This window comes from Lissotriton helveticus, chromosome 5_1 (genome assembly GCF_964261635.1).
Source record: "Lissotriton helveticus chromosome 5_1, aLisHel1.1, whole genome shotgun sequence".
Classification (NCBI taxonomy): domain Eukaryota; kingdom Metazoa; phylum Chordata; class Amphibia; order Caudata; family Salamandridae; genus Lissotriton; species Lissotriton helveticus.
Genome location: NC_136065.1, coordinates 273,878,138 through 273,899,534, shown reverse-complemented (window position 1 = coordinate 273,899,534; position 21,397 = coordinate 273,878,138).

Here is a 21,397-nt window from a genome sequence, read left to right as displayed (position 1 = left end):
CAATGAACACAAAGCGCCAGCCAGTGCATATTTGAATGTAGGTGCAAAAATGTTGCAATTTGTATTTTCCAGATGGCATTACGTTGTTAAAACCTATTTGCATTGTTATATCAAAATGCTGCCTATCTATGACCCCTTTTAGTTCTTTACCATATTACTGCGGTATGGAATTCTAACCTTATTTTATAGTTTCATTCTCAAGTGCAAAGTGAGATGTCTACACATGAAGAAGTCCGAACTCTCAGAGAGAAATATGAGGGACAGAGTGGAAAATGTAAATAGAGCTTAGAGCGCATCCCTCAGAGCGAGAAAATGAGAGAAGAGAAATGTGATTGAGAAGTGTAACAATATGAGGGGAAACAAATGTGAGAAGCCAGAGAAAAGTTAGGTGACGGAAGAAGCAGAGCAGAAGGGGTGAAGAACGAGAGAGGTAGGAAAAACAGAATATAAAACAGAGGAGGAGCAAGATAATGAGAAAGAGATAAATGGAAAGAATGAGAGTAAGTGAGGCAGAGAGAGAGAAATAGACGATGGGTGAGAGAACTAAGAAGAGAAGAAACATTTGAGAGGGGGAGAAAGTGAGAGAGAAGATACAGTGAGATCAAAAGAGAAGACATGTTTTGTGATCTGTTCATGAATTTGAATCTCAACTAGGTCAGTTCATAGATTCATCTTTTTGAGGTTGGTAAATTTGTACACTAATGTCTTTGAGATTGTAGAAATACAGAACAAAAAAATACTTTATAATAAGAGGTGCCTTGAGGTGAAGAGGGTTATCAGAGAGTTCCGCAGACCAAAGAAGAGTGAAATAAATTTACAGTGTTTGAGAGTAACAGCGAAAATATAAGACCACAAATCTGAGAACCCTTAAAGCACCCCCAGATGTGAATATATAAACAGAGAGGAAAAAAGTAATGTTTAAAGAGCACAAATGTGTGCATGTGAGAAAGAAAACAGGATTAGAGCTATGGAAAATGTATTAATATGCACTTAGGAAAAAACACTCTGGTGTATTAAAGAATACAAGATCAAAAGGTGAAAGAAAGCCCCAAAGAGAAAGTATAAAAAGAGCCTGAGAAACCCAGACAGCCACATAAAGAATAAAAGAGACCCACAGGAGCAAACGAAGCCCCCTTGAGAATGAGGGATAAAGGCTGCTAAGCCACAAGAGAGAGCAAATGAATTTTCAGTTTTGTAAGGATCACTGAAAAACAATACGTTCTCTTTCTGTTGAACATCATCATAATATGTTATGCAGAGAAAATGAAAGAAGCCAGAGATGTTAGATTGTGTTGTGTGGACCGAGGTCAGGGGATAGATAAAGAGAGGGAGGGGGGGGATGGATGAGAAAGGGAGAAAGGTAATGTTAGACAACCTAGGAGAGAGTGAAAGAAATCCCTTCAAATAGATCACGAGATGTCGCGAAGATGGATGAAGTAGGGCTTCAGGGAGCAATGGTATGTGCCCCAGAGAGGCAGAAAGGGTGAAAGAAACAAGCCCAGAGAGAGGTGATAAAAAATGTTTAAAAAGAGAAAGAAAGAAAGAGCTCCATAAATGTAGGGTAAAATGATCTCAAATGGGTGGAAGAGACCCGGAATCCACAAAGAGAGTAAAAAAAGTAAAAGAGAGAGCCATTGAAAGACAAAGGAAAACGGAAGAAGGCCTCTGAAAAGTATTAACACTTTGCAAAAGAGATTGAAATAATGCAGACGGAGAAATCCACTAAAACAATGGGTAAAGGAGACACACAGGAAGAAAATTAGATAAAGGAAACACCGGAGGGAGAGGAGAACAGTATTCCCTTTACATGGGTTGGTTGTCAGTGTTCAGTGCATGTGTGATGTGCTCGATTGTGAGCACAGAGTTGGAAGTTCTCTAGTTAAGTGTAAATAGTTTGCAGTGGCTGATCAGGCCAGTGCTACCTTCTCAGGATGCTCAGCTGTATTGAGGTTCATTCATTAAGGCTCATGGACCACTACTGCATATTCCATAATTAAAATCCAACTCTGTGTCAAGGATCAAACTACCCAAGCTAATAACTCTTAATACATTGATGATTTGACATTTAAGGCTCACATTTACCATCACACTAATCAATGTGAGTGTACTTTTCTTCAATCTTGGTACAATTAGAATATCTTTGTTTATTAAATATCTAAGTATTTGGTGGCATATTCTATTCTGCTTGATATAATGAGGTCTTGGCTTTTTCCCTAAAACGTTTTAATTAGCTTTATTCTCCTTATAAATAGTGCTTCTTATTAACATACACCAATTTTCCTTGTGTTGATGGAATATTATATTAACAATGTTAAAATTTAAATATTTTGCAGACTCATTGATCTTTTATGGTTCAGATCTTTTTATTAATTTATCCAGGAACAAATACTCTTTCCTAAATTCAAAGGCCGATTAGGTACAACAGTAGGACATACCAGTGGGAGAACATAAGAAGGGGATAGAAGGCGAGAAAGGGAGGATACTAGGGTGACCTTGGAAAGGTGGGTGGGGAAGGATAAGATTTCAAGGGTTGTCACCAAGGGAGCATAGCCTCTCTCCCCAGAATTAGCCCTTTCACAACATATTCAGTATCAGCAGGCTGGGCTTATTAGTGCATCATACCCACTGATCAGTCTTTGTCTCGCTGATCAGTCCACTGTAAGCTGGTGTAATCATAAGTAAAGAGGACTAGTTAGTTTCCAAAAGTCTTGTGCCAGAGATTGGAGGCATGGGCCCCTCATTTTGTCAAAGTGTAGCAACTTGTTCTTCAGGGAAGCAGTAAGCTTTTCCACCCCTGTAAGGTCCCACAGTTTCGGGAGCCAGTTAAAGTGAGACAATGTATCTGTGTTTGGGACAAAGCCAGTGGAGATGAGTCAGTGTATTTGGGTGGCCGAAGTTGCGTTAACAGCCATTTAGAATGTTGAGTTTCCATTTCACCTTTTGGCTAGGGTGTAGTACCAATAGTGTTACACCTTAAGCATTCCTTCTTTTCCTGAGGCACAGAATGAGGAGGTGTTCACTTTGTGGAGGATGTCAGTCCATTTCTTTTGGATGAAGTGAAAGTCCAGCTCAGCTTCTGAGCTACGGGCTAGAATAGTTGCACAATTCCCATGTTTTAAATCGTGTACCCAGACCCACCTGATCTAGTATTTTCCACAGAAAAAGGCCAGTGCACTCGAGCAAATGCATTGTCTCTGTCAATTGACAAGAGAAGTGCTGAGACTCACTCTACAGCAGGCGCGGTGCGTCAATTCGGGCCTGAGGGCGTAGCTCCCCGCCCGCAGCTCCCTCGGCGTCTCCGAACTTAAGTAAACTGAATCAGTTTACTTAAGTTCAAAGACGCCGAGGGAGAACTGACAATCATGTCAGTCAGCATGACGTCAGACCGCCCACCCCCTTTAGAGACTGAAGGGGGTGGGCGGTCTGGCGTCATGTTGACTGACATGATTGTCACCAGGGGCAGCAGGCAGCAGCACAAGTGCGCATGAATGGGGACGGAGGGCAAATTATTTACCCGTGCCCACTCATGCGCTCTTGTGTTTGCACTTGTTGGCGCATGCCCATTAGGAGCCCCTCGGTCTTCTTATGTGCGTGCGGCGGGCGAAGCGTAACCTGTGCCCCAAGCCAATCCTGGCGCTGCAGCAGCGCTAGCATTGGCTGAGAGGGGCTGCCAATCCCCTCCGTTGGTGAAGGCACCAAGGGGAGCAGAGGTGGCGCAGACCGGCTGTCAGGTAAGAGTTCAATTTCATATTCCCTGTCTCCCCCCTCTCTCCCCGAGCCGCAACACCCTACCCCGCGAGCCGCGACTGCACTCAAGTGTTATTTTAATTGTTTATAATTCCCCACCTGTGAGCCCCCTCCCCACTCCCTCTCTCGAGCATGCCAGCCGCCGCTGGGTCTCAGTTCATTTGGCGACACATATGAGGGGCTGATTAACAGAAGTTGTTTATCTCCGACTCCCCAGGGCGAGGGACAGTCATTTTGGACAGTGCGCTCTGTGAATTATTATTGTTCATGTTCAATCAACTCGACTTCACGGGTTCCTGCTGACGTCACTGGGTGTTTCTGTTGGCTGCATTGGCCCGTTCCTGCATTCTATGCCTCCCCCTCACATGCCTAGTGGCTTCAGACAGTAGTGTCGATAGTAGGGTGTGTGGGCACTGTCCATAAAGGAGCTGGTGTATTTGTGGGGCACATGTCTGCCCCGGAGGGGGTTCTAGCTCGGTAGAGGGCAGATGTTAGTCCCTCCTTCTAATTTTATTGACCTAAAAGGAAGAAAGTCTCGGTGAATGGGTGCCGCCACCTCGAAGATGTCTCAGTGCGCTACGCCAGGCACTCGGGGCACGTGCCAGGTCCCCAGGCCATGAGCCAGGCCCACGGGCCATAAGCCATGCACCGTGGTCTCATCTGGGACCGCCGTTTCGGGTGCCTGAGCAACGGAGTGGACTCTGTATACAAGTCAATGAATGGAGTGGTGCGTGCTCGTGATGGACGTGGTAGGAGTGCTTGAAAATAAAGTTTTCTTGTAATGTTTCGGGTAGTGGACTGTTGTTTAAAAACTTTGTGATACATCAAAGTTTGACTCATAACTTGGTTTAAAGGTGTATGGTTTATAGAGGGGTGCTACAAGTCATTAACGTTGTTTACTCCGATAATGAACATATTTGACGGCACCTCGCTCTCAGGGCTGTAAGCCACAGCCTGTGGGCTTCCACGGGTGGAAAGCCCATAGCAAGTATTTGGGAAATATCTCATTTGTTACAGCTGGTAGTGGTACACTGCATAAAGCGCGCACTGTGCAGGGACCCGCCTCGAAGCGCTGCCCGGCAGCTTGAGCCGATCAAGCTCCCGGCCGCGGCTGGTTAATGCATGCAAACATCATAATATTTGGGGCGACAGAGAGGGGAATCCCTTCATCCATCGACATCGCCTTTGATGGCCACCAGTCAACGTCATTTGCAGTGGTAAACTTTACATGAGTTTCTTGTCGGGACCATTGACTTGTGAGGGATAGTGAGTAGCTGCAGCCTTCACTCCAGGGGATGAATGAGGCACCAGGGAAAACTGGCGGAGCACTGAGCAGGCAGCTGGAATGAAAGACAGCAGATTGCATCATTTATATTTAAAAATACTTATTATGGCACAATATGCCCCATGAAGATAGCCGCTCCATTTGAGCAGGACAGAGCTTTATGTTTTAGTGTCTTTGATTACTGGCTCGTTCAGTGATCTGTCGATGATGCTCAATGTCATTATTTCATTCTTTTCTTTTCTCCTTCCTCTCCTTCGCCCTCCCCTTTTCTTGTGTTTCCATTGCGTTGCTCTAAGTTTAAAACATTTGGATGCTTCCCACCATTCCTATATTACAGTTGGCAACTGGTGCCATTCTTAGGTCGCCTCCGAGTGCTGAAGGGTCATTGTCTATGTCCAGTGCAGCTGAGGCTGACTGTTGCGCGTCCCCGGGCCCAGTGAAAAGTCGTGGTCTGTGCAAAGGGCAGCACTGAGATACCGCCGTTTTGTAGCATAAACAGAGGAGCTTGTTCTTTCTCACGGGAATCATTTGGTACGAAGGATGCCCATTATCGCAACATTTATTTCTATTTCACTATCTACTCCCACACATTTCTGACTTTTCTGTAGAGTATAACTCGGTTCATTGTAAAACAAGTATTTCTGGCCATGACTCCACAAGAAGGCCTTTTAAAGTACAGTACGACTGGGTCTGTAAACTTTCTTTACATGCACACCTGATGCTACTGTAAGTGCTCCTCTGCTTTCCACCTTACAATAAATTCATTGCTTGATGTACCAAAATAACTGAGAATGTGTTTTGAGTTTAGTGCACACATTTGCCTGTTATGAGCGATTTACTAGCGCAGCATACATTCACTGATTACATTTTTCTATTTGTAACCACTTAGATTTTTAGAATTTAATTTGTTTCGCCAGACCTTCCTAAACCGAATACTTTGAATACCGTTTTCCTGACATTTATTTTAGTGTGGGTGATGTGGGAGGCTATTCTATTTCAGAGTGACATTTTGCAGATAAATTTTAGTTTACCTTTCATGCAACATTCTTAAAAAAGTTACTTTTAGATCAAAACAGTAGCTCACACACATAGGAGAAATGGGAAGGCGTTACAGAGAATATTTGCATTAATATTAGTGAGCTGCTGTTGTGTTGCAATATTGAAAACACATGACATCACTATCCATGAATATTGTAGATGTAAACACATTTAGAATTTGGGAGGAATGGCTGTGCATTCCTGGTCAAAGAGGGCATGAAAGAGCTGAAATTGGACCATATATTCAAAGCTGTTTTCAACAGACCGGGCCCCCCTTATTATGTTTTGCCCAGGGACCCCAAAATCCTTAAGATGTCCCAGTTTTCCCACTCTTTTTTGAAAGATGTCTCAGGGGAGAACACCCCTGAACCCTCTTTGAGTTGTTCAGGCTTGCTCACTATGCTCGCTCGCCGCAGTGCACTCCCACAAATGTTTACGTCTCACTACTTTCAAATGTCACCAGCCACCACTGCTGAACATGTGTCTGTCGGTCAGTCTCTCAGACACCTTGGAAGAGAATGCTGCACAATGTGAAAGGTTATGTTTGTGACTGGTTGTCTTTGTCTTTATCGATTTAGAGAAATTTGGGGAAGACACCTTGGATTGTTTCTGCAGGACAGTAGGATGGAGAAAGAGGTCGGTCTTGATTTTGGACTGATGATCAATAAGTCAGGAGTTGGGTAAATTAGTGAGTCTTGAGTAGCGGCATCACATGTTGGTAGGTTGGGTGTTGGCAGGAGATCCTTGAGTTGTTCTCTGAACAGTAGCAGGTTGGATGGGTTGTGATGCTTTACAGGAAGCCTGTTTCAAGGGCTGTTGTCAAACATTAAATGGATCAGCCCTCTGCGGAGTATTTTAAAGTGAGTTATCAGGAAGACAGTGTGGGGTTAGAACACAGCTTATTTTTTGGGGTGATTTTGTCGTTGATGGATAGTGGTGCCTATCAGTAAATGGCTTTGTGAGGTAGTGGCGTGGTAGTTGAAAAAGAAGCACAAGCGAGTTGTTAGCATCCAGGAAAATCAACAATAGACTGTTTAAATATATCTGTCCAAGAATGGTAACAGACAGTTGCATGAGAAAAACCTTAGCCCTGCCTGGTAAATTATTAGCAAAGTGTGAACACCAATGAATTAGCAAAACTTAAAAGGCAGTAGGGAGAGATTCCAAGATCAGGTTTATTAATGTCACAGCTGATGGAAAATGTTGATAAACGTACTATGACCACAATAAAAGTGTGTATCCCATTTAAGCCAATGTGCAGACCTAAATGATGCACCTCATGCATTATACTATTTTTTACCTTTTCCTATGCTGGGATATGCCTGGGGGTTTTGGGAATTGTGTCAATGTGGATGTCTTCGTATATGAGGTGTTGACCTGCTGGGGGCTTTTTTTTGTTTGGATAAGAGTCCACAACAACATTGCTATGTCACTGTACAGAATACAACTAGAATGCTGTATAAGTGATAAGGGAAGTGAAGGAGTTTGAACAAGGCTATGATACATGGTCTAAAACAAAAAGTGCTTGTGGTGGGTCAGAGGTAAGGATTCCGGTACAGGGAAGACATGCCTTGGCAGTTCGGGCTGGACTGTTCCCATGGGGCACAGGGCCAAGACTGATTTGCATATGGCCATGTCTGAACTGGGGTGGCTTGGTGAACAAAATAACGATGGATTAAACCCAGATCTGTGACTGGGGGTGAATGTTTTGCCATTGTGCAACATTCCGTCCATCATCTTGTGTGTTTTGCTGTTCACCCTATGTGGGAAGGGTATGCCCAGACGTGGGTCCCGTGCTCACTACGCCACTGGAGTCAAGCTATCCTGGCTGAAGACGGCTAATAGCCAGAAACCGGTCCTAGGATGCTTGATTCCGGTCCAGGGAAGACATGGCTTGGCAGTTCAGGCTGGACTGTTCCCATGAGGCACAGGGCCATGACTGATTTGCATATGGCCATGTCTGAACTGGGGTGGCTTGGTGAGCAAAATAACGATGGATTAATCCCAGATCTGTGACTGGGGGTGAATGTTTTGCCATTGTGCAACATTCCGTCCATCATCTTGTGTGTTTTGACTTTTCAAACAAGCAGACGCATATAGTTTTCGTCGCAGGAGGCCAGGCTGCCAAGATGACACCAACCACCTCCGGAGGAAAGCTGAAGGTGTTCAGCTGTCACTGCTCAATCTCCAAACATGAAGGTGGAGATTGCAAAGGCCCGGTGAAAAAACCCCGCCCTCTTGCTGGGACAGCAGATTCTCCTGGAAGGGCAGCCTGATAGGAGGACATATGCTCAAGCCCAGGAGTTCTGGATACCATACACTCTGTGCCCAAGGTTGAGGCACTAGGATGATTTGGGCTTGGTCTGCCCTGATGTTCTTGTGAAATTGGTGCAGGTATGGTATCGGCAGAATGGCATACAGGAGTCCAGAATTCCACTCAAGGAGGAAATTGTCTCAGAGCAAGAGACACCTTGGAAACTCGAATGCGCACAATTACTGACATTGTGCGTTCTTGGCAGTGGCAAATAGATTGAGCCAAGGTTCTCCCCATTTACAGAAGAGAATTTGCATCACCTCTTGGTATAGCTGCCATTTGTGGTCTGCTAGGCGCTGAGGCTGAGCTCATCTTCCCTGGTATTTAATGATCCTGCTAGGTGGTTCATAACCAGGGAAGTTCCGTAGTGGTCCAGCCATTTCCAGAGGTACAAGGGCTCCTGACCCAGGATCAACAAACCCACCCTATCCTGTTTGTTGCAGTCCCACATGGCAGTGGTGTTGTCAGTGAGGACTAGTACCAGTCTCCCCTTAGCTGACAGAAGGAAGTCTTTCAAAGCCAAGCAGCTGGCCGTTAGCTCCAGAAGGTTTAGGTGGAGATGTGACTTCACCAGAGACAAGAGGCCTCTGATATCCACCTTTCCCAGATGGCCATCCCAACAAAGAAGTGACACATCAGCTGCCACTGTCAGCTCTGGCAGGGGAATGGAGAGTGGTCTACAACTGATCCAATCACGGTCCAGTAACTCCTCCTGAATCTGAACATGGTCGGGGAGGTCCCCTTGAATTTGGGGATATTGGGACTTCAGATCCCATTGCAAAGACAGCATATACCATCTGGACTGCTCGGCCAGCAGAATGCAGGAGTCTATATGTCCCAGCAGAATCAGAGCCAACCTCATTGAAATTCAAAATCAAGGCTGAAAGATGAGGACCAAAGTCCGATTGTACAGAATGGCCCAGATGAAGGGCAGCATCTGAAGAGTCAGGTATGACTTCAGCACGTTGAGAGTGAAGTCCAAAAATGACAGGAGGTTTACCGTAGTCTGGAGGTGGTTGATGCCTGCCTGTGGTGAACCCATCTTCCACAGCCAGTCAACTAGGTATGGGAAGACTGGCACCCTTGCCCTTAGGTCTACAGCCACAACCACAATCACTTTTGTGAGCACCTGAGTTGTTCCTCTCCCACCACAAACCCCAGGTAGCACTGAGGGCTGGCAGGACGGAAAAATGGAAAGAGGCGTCTGCAGATCAACCACCCTCCAGTATCCAGGGATGAGGGCAGGCAAGACCTGGGTCAGAGTGAGCATCTTGAATTTCTCCTTCCGGAGGAAGGCATTGAAAGTGAGCAGATCTAGAATAGGCAAAAGACCTCCATCATTCTTTGACATCAGAAAGTATTAGGAATAACAACCATACCCTACTTCTGGAATGGTACCCTTGTGATAAGGCCTTTTACCAAAAGGCCTTACACTTCCTACCGCAAAATGGAGAGATGGTCCTCCACCATTTGTTGAGGGGGCAGTGGAAGGTGCAGCGGAGAAGAGAGAAAGACTAAGGCGTATCCCTTGTGAACAACCGGCAGGCCACACCTGTCTACTGTGAATGGTGGATTCTGCCTCCCATACGGTGGCTGTGTCCCTGTAACAGCATGCTAAAGAGGAGTATGCTAAAGAGGTTTGGCAGGTGGGGCCACAGAGAGAAGAGGTGGTAGGTTGAGTGGTGCGTTGACCTTGGCTACAGGGATGTTGGCATCAAGGCCTCTTCTGTGAAACTGCTGGAGTGCCTGTGTGAGATGGATGGATTGTCAGTAAGGAATGCCTTGGTCAAAGCTGCAAAACGAGCTGTGGAACTGTTGCGGTTGGCGAGGTGGGGTCGAAAGGCCAAAAGAGCGCGCAGTAGCCCTGCTCTCCTTAAAGTGCTCAAGAGTAGAATTAGCCTGTTCTCCTAACAGGCGAGTCCCATCAAAGGGCAAGTCCATCAAGGAGGAATTGACATCACATGAGAACCCAGCCAATTGCAGCAACGCATGGTAGCAAATGATAATGCTGGTGCGTATGGCCAGCCTGATGGAATCAGTGGTGTCCAAACCACAGAAAATTGTGAACTTGGCAGCATCACAACAATCTTGGATCAACTGACAAAATACAGGACGAAGTTCTTCTGGTACACCAGGGAGGACCTGTGCCATTGAGTCCCAAAGGGTATTGAGTGTTGTCCCAACAAACAGCTAGTGTTAACGGATTAGAGGGTCTAGCTGGGAGAAGAAAAGACGCAATGACATCAGTGTCAGGCATTCAAATCAGTGCAGAGCTGACATGTGCTTATGAGTGATGCTTTCACATATTTACTCAAACCGTGTGCCCATTTTGATTGTCTTTTCTTCCATAAAAAGCAGTGTAGGACAAAAACAAGCAGCGAATGGGAACGCTTGTGTTGCATTGAAAGAGAAAATTTAGAAAAAACATTAGTAAGACCACTGATAAAAATCAGATTTTGTTTACAAGCATACACAAGGTGAGAGCAAGGGAAAAGACCATGAAAATGGGTAATTTGTGGTTTTGGTTTGCTTTGTGTGACTGGATCAGCTTCTGCCTGTGCTTTTCAGTTTACTCTTCTGTTCAACTGTTTATTGAATTAATAGGCGATTTGGTGGTTACAGATCACACATGTAATTACTTAACACCAGCTACTTTGCAAATTAAGTTACCAAGTTACTTTATTACACCACAAAAAATATGAAAAGTGCTAATCCACTAAGTCAGATCTTGCCCACACCAAGGAAACTTGTTACTGCTTGGAGGCTTTGAACAGTATTTAAATAATGTGGATTCTACAAAAATATGATATGGAGAAAAGACTAGCCATATTGTACAGCAATTTAGGATTTGAAGGGCAGCGTTTTTTTTAAATCAATTTCCTTAAGACCACCAGAATTCTACTAGCTTTGGCCAATAGGATGGGTATTTAGAAGTTGTGGGGAGGCTGCCAAAACATTTTTCAGATGAGCCGACCATTATCCTCAAAGACATAAATTATATTGATGAAAACAAATAGAGTGGTCTGCGAACTGCTGCCCGCTGCTGTGGATTGCTCATTGTGAACTTAAGACCGCCATAGTCCACATTTGCCTGTTACTCTCTTCTCTGTTTATTGTTATTGTATTTGTTCATTGTATTTTCCTGTTCTGTTTAGCTTTTTCGTCACTCCCACCATTTTTCCCCGCTTTGTGCCCTCCCGCCTCCTGCTAGCCCCTCCCAGGATTACGTATGGAGGGCGCAGACACCTCCTGTGAGTAGCTCCTTGACCTCCCAGTCAGCATACCGCTCCCCCACTGCTGCTGATCGCTCATTGTTAACTTAGACTGCCCTAGTCCTCATTTGCCTGTAACTCTCTGTTTGGCTGTAATGAATGTGCCATTTATATGGTTGAATGGCCTGATTATGACCGTTGCCCATCACCATCTCAGTATATTTTAACCTAATATAGAGTGCTGTGTAGGCCTGCCTAGTGAGAATAAGCTACAAAGTAGGGCTTGATTATGTCCTTTTATGTTTCCGACTTTATCTTGCGTAACGGCAGTGCTTGCTATTGGCTTTGGCATACTCTTATGCCGTCTTGCATACTAATTTTGCTTGTTTGCGGGAATAGTGCCTTATGCTTGAGCGATTCCATTTTCTAAGCTGTCACCATCTTCCGAGCCTTTCTAGGTGAGAAGCCATGTTTTGCTTTTCACTTGTTTTCTGCACTTCGTATACTGGTAGGAACTGGTTCTTGTCAGAGAAATGTACTTGCTCGGCTCCAAAGTCATAACAGATGCCTGGCCAGCTGAAGCTGTGGCCTTAGTACGGAGTGGTATGGAATCTGATGGGAAAGAGGGGGCAAGGCTCACAGGAGCTTCATGTTACGTTTTCACTGGTACTAAAGGAGGTGTCTGAGTTCCGATCGTTGGTAGTCCAGCACAAGGCAGACGTGCAGCTGTGATGGTGAGACGTGTCACGCTGTACCTGGTTCGGTGAGAGAAATGGTCACCCCTCCATCGAAGTGGAACCGTGGTGCATAGACAGTGGGTGAATTCTTATATTCCTACTGATCTTGCCTAACTATCTTCTTCTGTTTTCAGGTTCTATACATTTATATACATATAAGTTCTATATATGTTTTACTGATTGTGTTTAGCAATTGCCTAGGTGTTAATTTGAGGATGGATATTTGCATATAGTACAGTTTGGCCTACCGTGTATTTGTGATACTAATAAAAATACCCCAGAGTATATATTTATTTGTCTGTTTTCCCTGGGACGGGAGGTGTGGATTCTTCTTAGCCAAATGCTTTTGTTCAGAAGGATGGGTAAGTCCCCTTCTAGCAGGTAATTGTGTATTGGGAAGTTGTTCTACTCCTAACCAGGTAGTGTAAATTCGAATTCTTCCACCCCCCACCTTGTTGTGAATGGTACTGTGTTTGTTGTATGTGGTTCTTCCTAGGTGAGTATTCTGTAGCGGAGAGGATCGGTAAATTGCTTCACGCGCAGCGCCTGTCGCTAGGAAGATTTTTATTGTGCGTGAGTCCTCTCAGCAAGGGCTAAGGTATAAATAGTGTTATTGTTCCTATCTTGGGTAAGTATTGTGGAGTGTAGTGTTGTATCTTTTGGGTCCCAAGAGGAATGAGCTTACATGTCCTTATTAATGGCAAAAATCGGGCCATTACATCGGCTTATTGTATCTGGTTGTTTTATTTTGATGTTCTGTTTAGTTTTTTGCCATTACCACAGTTTGCACTCCAGATTTGTGACACCATCTCCTCCCTCAATCCAAATTCATCTTCTCCACCAAGACGTGCCTCAACCCCGCATCCGCAGCTGACATAGCCTCAGCCACTCCCAACAGCGTCAAGATTGAACACCGAGAACACATCAACAAGCAAAAAGGTGGAATCACCTTTATTCACAAGAAACCATGCACTGCACCACACCACCGTAGACGAAGCCACACCAATCATGGAACACCTAAACTTCCAACTCCAATCTGACAGCAAAAAACATCATCTGAGGCACCCTTACCTACAGACCGACAGGACCTCGCCCCAGCTCCTGCAGCACTATTTCCGATTTCATCTCTCTGATCAATATCGACTCCAAAAACTACATCTTTCTCAGGTAGCTCAATTTTCATCTCAACGACCCCAACGTTACCTACACCGCCAACCTCCTCGAAAGCATGAGCAACATTGGCCTCACCCAACTGGTCACCAACCACACTCACATTTCAGGACATACACTCAACCCTTTCTTCACAGCCAGTGACAGAATCAAGTACAGTCATGTCACCAAGCTCATCTGGACTAACCACAACATTGTCTACTTCACCATCTTGGGACACCTCTGCCTGACACCACCCCCAAGCCACCCTGCATATCCATCCGTACCTGGAAGAAGATCTCAGACAGCCAAATGACAGATGTTCTCAACACCTCCCACCATCACAGTGCAACCAACCTGGAACAGATGGTCGTGAACTTCTCCACCCGGATCGAAGACTGTGCAGACAGAGCCACCCCCAGCAAACCCACCAGGCAAAAAAAAACTCCAAGCAACCCAGTTGGTACAAGACGGAACTATGAACCATGAAGTGCATCTATAAATTACTCAAAAGAAAATGGAGCACCAGCATGGAGCTCACAGACCGAACAAGATTCAACCACAATCACTTTTGTGAGCACCTGAGTTGTTCCTCTCCCACCTTCAAACCCCAGGTAGCACTGAGGGCTGGCAGGACGGAAAAATGGAAAGAGGCGTCTGCAGATCAACCACCCTCCAGTATCCAGGGATGAGGGCAGGCAAGACCTGGGTCAGAGTGAGCATCTTGAATTTCTCCTTCCGGAGGAAGGCATTGAAAGTGAGCAGATCTAGAATAGGCAAAAGACCTCCATCATTCTTTGACATCAGAAAGTATTAGGAATAACAACCATACCCTACTTCTGGAATGGTACCCTTGTGATAAGGCCTTTTACCAAAAGGCCTTACACTTCCTACCGCAAAATGGAGAGATGGTCCTCCACCATTTGTTGAGGGGGCAGTGGAAGGTGCAGCGGAGAAGAGAGAAAGACTAAGGCGTATCCCTTGTGAACAACCGGCAGGCCACACCTGTCTACTGTGAATGGTGGATTCTGCCTCCCATACGGTGGCTGTGTCCCTGTAACAGCATGCTAAAGAGGAGTATGCTAAAGAGGTTTGGCAGGTGGGGCCACAGAGAGAAGAGGTGGTAGGTTGAGTGGTGCGTTGACCTTGGCTACAGGGATGTTGGCATCAAGGCCTCTTCTGTGAAACTGCTGGAGTGCCTGTGTGAGATGGATGGATTGTCAGTAAGGAATGCCTTGGTCAAAGCTGCAAAACGAGCTGTGGAACTGTTGCGGTTGGCGAGGTGGGGTCGAAAGGCCAAAAGAGCGCGCAGTAGCCCTGCTCTCCTTAAAGTGCTCAAGAGTAGAATTAGCCTGTTCTCCTAACAGGCGAGTCCCATCAAAGGGCAAGTCCATCAAGGAGGAATTGACATCACATGAGAACCCAGCCAATTGCAGCAACGCATGGTAGCAAATGATAATGCTGGTGCGTATGGCCAGCCTGATGGAATCAGTGGTGTCCAAACCACAGAAAATTGTGAACTTGGCAGCATCACAACAATCTTGGATCAACTGACAAAATACAGGACGAAGTTCTTCTGGTACACCAGGGAGGACCTGTGCCATTGAGTCCCAAAGGGTATTGAGTGTTGTCCCAACAAACAGCTAGTGTTAACGGATTAGAGGGTCTAGCTGGGAGAAGAAAAGACGCAATGACATCAGTGTCAGGCATTCAAATCAGTGCAGAGCTGACATGTGCTTATGAGTGATGCTTTCACATATTTACTCAAACCGTGTGCCCATTTTGATTGTCTTTTCTTCCATAAAAAGCAGTGTAGGACAAAAACAAGCAGCGAATGGGAACGCTTGTGTTGCATTGAAAGAGAAAATTTAGAAAAAACATTAGTAAGACCACTGATAAAAATCAGATTTTGTTTACAAGCATACACAAGGTGAGAGCAAGGGAAAAGACCATGAAAATGGGTAATTTGTGGTTTTGGTTTGCTTTGTGTGACTGGATCAGCTTCTGCCTGTGCTTTTCAGTTTACTCTTCTGTTCAACTGTTTATTGAATTAATAGGCGATTTGGTGGTTACAGATCACACATGTAATTACTTAACACCAGCTACTTTGCAAATTAAGTTACCAAGTTACTTTATTACACCACAAAAAATATGAAAAGTGCTAATCCACTAAGTCAGATCTTGCCCACACCAAGGAAACTTGTTACTGCTTGGAGGCTTTGAACAGTATTTAAATAATGTGGATTCTACAAAAATATGATATGGAGAAAAGACTAGCCATATTGTACAGCAATTTAGGATTTGAAGGGCAGCGTTTTTTTTAAATCAATTTCCTTAAGACCACCAGAATTCTACTAGCTTTGGCCAATAGGATGGGTATTTAGAAGTTGTGGGGAGGCTGCCAAAACATTTTTCAGATGAGCCGACCATTATCCTCAAAGACATAAATTATATTGATGAAAACAAATAGAGTGGTCTGCGAACTGCTGCCCGCTGCTGTGGATTGCTCATTGTGAACTTAAGACCGCCATAGTCCACATTTGCCTGTTACTCTCTTCTCTGTTTATTGTTATTGTATTTGTTCATTGTATTTTCCTGTTCTGTTTAGCTTTTTCGTCACTCCCACCATTTTTCCCCGCTTTGTGCCCTCCCGCCTCCTGCTAGCCCCTCCCAGGATTACGTATGGAGGGCGCAGACACCTCCTGTGAGTAGCTCCTTGACCTCCCAGTCAGCATACCGCTCCCCCACTGCTGCTGATCGCTCATTGTTAACTTAGACTGCCCTAGTCCTCATTTGCCTGTAACTCTCTGTTTGGCTGTAATGAATGTGCCATTTATATGGTTGAATGGCCTGATTATGACCGTTGCCCATCACCATCTCAGTATATTTTAACCTAATATAGAGTGCTGTGTAGGCCTGCCTAGTGAGAATAAGCTACAAAGTAGGGCTTGATTATGTCCTTTTATGTTTCCGACTTTATCTTGCGTAACGGCAGTGCTTGCTATTGGCTTTGGCATACTCTTATGCCGTCTTGCATACTAATTTTGCTTGTTTGCGGGAATAGTGCCTTATGCTTGAGCGATTCCATTTTCTAAGCTGTCACCATCTTCCGAGCCTTTCTAGGTGAGAAGCCATGTTTTGCTTTTCACTTGTTTTCTGCACTTCGTATACTGGTAGGAACTGGTTCTTGTCAGAGAAATGTACTTGCTCGGCTCCAAAGTCATAACAGATGCCTGGCCAGCTGAAGCTGTGGCCTTAGTACGGAGTGGTATGGAATCTGATGGGAAAGAGGGGGCAAGGCTCACAGGAGCTTCATGTTACGTTTTCACTGGTACTAAAGGAGGTGTCTGAGTTCCGATCGTTGGTAGTCCAGCACAAGGCAGACGTGCAGCTGTGATGGTGAGACGTGTCACGCTGTACCTGGTTCGGTGAGAGAAATGGTCACCCCTCCATCGAAGTGGAACCGTGGTGCATAGACAGTGGGTGAATTCTTATATTCCTACTGATCTTGCCTAACTATCTTCTTCTGTTTTCAGGTTCTATACATTTATATACATATAAGTTCTATATATGTTTTACTGATTGTGTTTAGCAATTGCCTAGGTGTTAATTTGAGGATGGATATTTGCATATAGTACAGTTTGGCCTACCGTGTATTTGTGATACTAATAAAAATACCCCAGAGTATATATTTATTTGTCTGTTTTCCCTGGGACGGGAGGTGTGGATTCTTCTTAGCCAAATGCTTTTGTTCAGAAGGATGGGTAAGTCCCCTTCTAGCAGGTAATTGTGTATTGGGAAGTTGTTCTACTCCTAACCAGGTAGTGTAAATTCGAATTCTTCCACCCCCCACCTTGTTGTGAATGGTACTGTGTTTGTTGTATGTGGTTCTTCCTAGGTGAGTATTCTGTAGCGGAGAGGATCGGTAAATTGCTTCACGCGCAGCGCCTGTCGCTAGGAAGATTTTTATTGTCAGTGAGTCCTCTCAGCAAGGGCTAAGGTATAAATAGTGTTATTGTTCCTATCTTGGGTAAGTATTGTGGAGTGTAGTGTTGTATCTTTTGGGTCCCAAGAGGAATGAGCTTACATGTCCTTATTAATGGCAAAAATCGGGCCATTACATCGGCTTATTGTATCTGGTTGTTTTATTTTGATGTTCTGTTTAGTTTTTTGCCATTACCACAGTTTGCACTCCAGATTTGTGACACCATCTCCTCCCTCAATCCAAATTCATCTTCTCCACCAAGACGTGCCTCAACCCCGCATCCGCAGCTGACATAGCCTCAGCCACTCCCAACAGCGTCAAGATTGAACACAGAGAACACATCAACAAGCAAAAAGGTGGAATCACCTTTATTCACAAGAAACCATGCACTGCACCACACCACCGTAGACGAAGCCACACCAATCATGGAACACCTAAACTTCCAACTCCAATCTGACAGCAAAAAACATCATCTGAGGCACCCTTACCTACAGACCGACAGGACCTCGCCCCAGCTCCTGCAGCACTATTTCCGATTTCATCTCTCTGATCAATATCGACTCCAAAAACTACATCTTTCTCAGGTAGCTCAATTTTCATCTCAACGACCCCAACGTTACCTACACCGCCAACCTCCTCGAAAGCATGAGCAACATTGGCCTCACCCAACTGGTCACCAACCACACTCACATTTCAGGACATACACTCAACCCTTTCTTCACAGCCAGTGACAGAATCAAGTACAGTCATGTCACCAAGCTCATCTGGACTAACCACAACATTGTCTACTTCACCATCTTGGGACACCTCTGCCTGACACCACCCCCAAGCCACCCTGCATATCCATCCGTACCTGGAAGAAGATCTCAGACAGCCAAATGACAGATGTTCTCAACACCTCCCACCATCACAGTGCAACCAACCTGGAACAGATGGTCGTGAACTTCTCCACCCGGATCGAAGACTGTGCAGACAGAGCCACCCCCAGCAAACCCACCAGGCAAAAAAAAACTCCAAGCAACCCAGTTGGTACAAGACGGAACTATGAACCATGAAGTGCATCTATAAATTACTCAAAAGAAAATGGAGCACCAGCATGGAGCTCACAGACCGAACAAGATTCAAAACTGCCCTCAACTCTGGAAAAAGATGAGAAGTGGCCTGGCTGACTGCATCGAAGTAGACTCCAGCCACTGCAAGGAACTCTTTAACATCTTCAGAGAGTTCTTCAGCCCCTCAGCCACCAAAAACATTATCACCCCTTCACAGGAACTCTGTGACTCCACGGTGGACGCTTTACACAACAAGATCCCCACCATCTGCAGATTTTTCGAGCCCCAAACCACCAACCTCCTCAACAACCTTAGCCACCCAAAGGAGAAACATGACCACCTGCTCACCACCAGGGACCTGCTCACCACGCAAGACACCACAACCATCATGACTATCGTCCACTCAGGAGCACCCATGGACCCCTGACTTCACCACATCTTCAAACTCAGGAGCAAGATGATCAGCAGCAACCTCACCGCCATCCTCAGCACATCCATCACTACGGCCACATTCCCTGAAGAATGGAAGCATGCTGAAGTCAAGCCCCTCCTCAAGAAACCTTCCACAGACCCCAACAAACCCAAGAACTATCGCCCCCATCTCTCTGCTACCCTTTCCAAACAAAGTCTTTGAAAACATCTGGAGAACAACAATCTTCTGGACAGTTCCCAGTCCAGATTCTGCACTAACAACCGCACTGAAACCGCCCTGATTGCAGCCACAGACTAAATCAGTTCACTCCTTAATCGAGGAAAATGGTACCCCTAATCCTTCTCGACTTCTCAGCACCATTCGACACAGTATCACACCAAAACCTGATCAAACGGCTTCACACAATTTGAATCCAAGGAGACATCCTCAAGATAATCACCTCCTTCCACACAGGTAAAACACAGAGAATCCACCTTCTGCTCTTCACCTCGGAACCCAAGAACACCATCTGCGGTGTCACTCAAGGTTCCTCCCTCAGTCCTAAATTGTTCAACACCTACATGACTCCCTTGGCCAACGTCATCAGATAGCATGGATTGAAAATCATATCCTACCCTAATACCCAGCTCTTCATCTCCCTAACAGAAGACACCTCTGCTAGGCTGACTAACTCCAGCAGATGCATGACGAACATCGCCGACTGGATGAGACAACTACCTACAACTCAACACCGACAAGATGAAAGTGTTTATCTTTGGGAACAGCACCTCCCCATGGACCAACGCCTTGTGGCTCCAGGGAACTTGGACCCTCACCCACTCCAACCAACCACACCCACAACCTTGGCATCATGCTAGACTGGAAGCTCACCATGAAAAGACAGATCAACGCAGTCTCATCTGCCTGCTGCCTCACCCTAAGCCTGCCCTGCAAGATTTTCAAGGGGCTCCCAACTGACACCAGACAGCTGCCATGCAAGCCTTGGTCACCAGCCAATTGGACTACAGTAACGCACTGTACGTAGTAATCACCTGCACCTCCTCAAGAGACCGCAAACAATACAGAACTCAGTGGCCAGGCCCATCCTAGACCGTCCTAAATGGATCCACATCACCCCCCACACCCCACTTCAAGAATCTCCACTGACTCCCAGAAGAGACGCCAGTTTAAGATGCTGATCCACACCTTCATTGTCCTCCACAACCAGGGACCACCATAGAACCAACTGAAACGTCACCTTCCCTCCAGTCACCTGCAATCCACCTCCCTCTGCCTCATGCACACTCCCTGCATCTGCCTCAGCAACAGTGGAGGACGCGCCTTCTCCTACCTCACAGCGAAATCCTGGAATGACCTCCTTCTACACCTAGGGGCCTCATCATCTCTGCTGGAATTAAGAGAAGGACTTAAGACCTAGATACTCAACTGAGCTCTCTGCAGCAGAACTATCACCACCTAGAATCCCCTTACGGGTGATTAGACACACACCGACAAATCCAGATGGATTAACAGATATAGTGCATAGTGTTGCAACCTAGTATCAACTTGTGAATTGAATGGATAATTAGACTATCATCTAAGAGACCAATTGGTTGGAAAATTGTTTCCAAATAAAAGTTCAAGAGCATCTACTGTGCCTTTAAGACCCTTATTGATATTGACTTTGCAATGTACTCATGCAGTGTGTATGGACAGCAAAAGAAAGCAAAACAAAAAATCAAACCAGCATAAATAACATGCCCACTACTGTGGCAGCAATGTGTATTGTGTCCCATAATTAGTTTTATAAAAATGACAGTAAGGTGTATGAAACAGAAATCTACTGGATTTAATTGTTGTAGTTTCAAGTCACACTTGGCAAACATAGATACCGTTCCAGCAATAAACAAGAAGTGTAACAAGCATGGAAAAACAGGACATGTTGCAATAGCAAACAAAAATCAAAACAAGTTAATGTTGTGCTGTGCGAAACGTGATGCATGAGTGCAATACGAGTGATTGCAACATTGCACTATCTATTGATGAGGCTGTAAGTGCAGTGCCACTGGTGAGCAAAGGCGATCCTGTGTGTGAAATCGATGTATGGTCTGTACATTTAAAAGCCACTGTTGATTCTGGATCCCATTTCACTAAAACTAGGCTTTCCTGTTGTCAGTTTCTATTTGATTAGACAGTGTGCGTACGGGTGTATGAAGTCCAAATACATTTTTACAAATCTTACTTATTGCAGCACACCATACAATACTTCTTTAGTGAGTCTTTGGCCATGTGTGCTCGCTCTTGCCTTCCCATGTAAACGTTTATCTGTGAAAAGGCACACTCAACATTGGCACTTGAGACGGACAACTCCAAAACAGGCAGTAGACAATTTGCTAACTCTGGCCACTGACATAGCTTTCCATGCCAATACTGGTGCACCTGAAGATTGCGATTTTCTGGGACAGG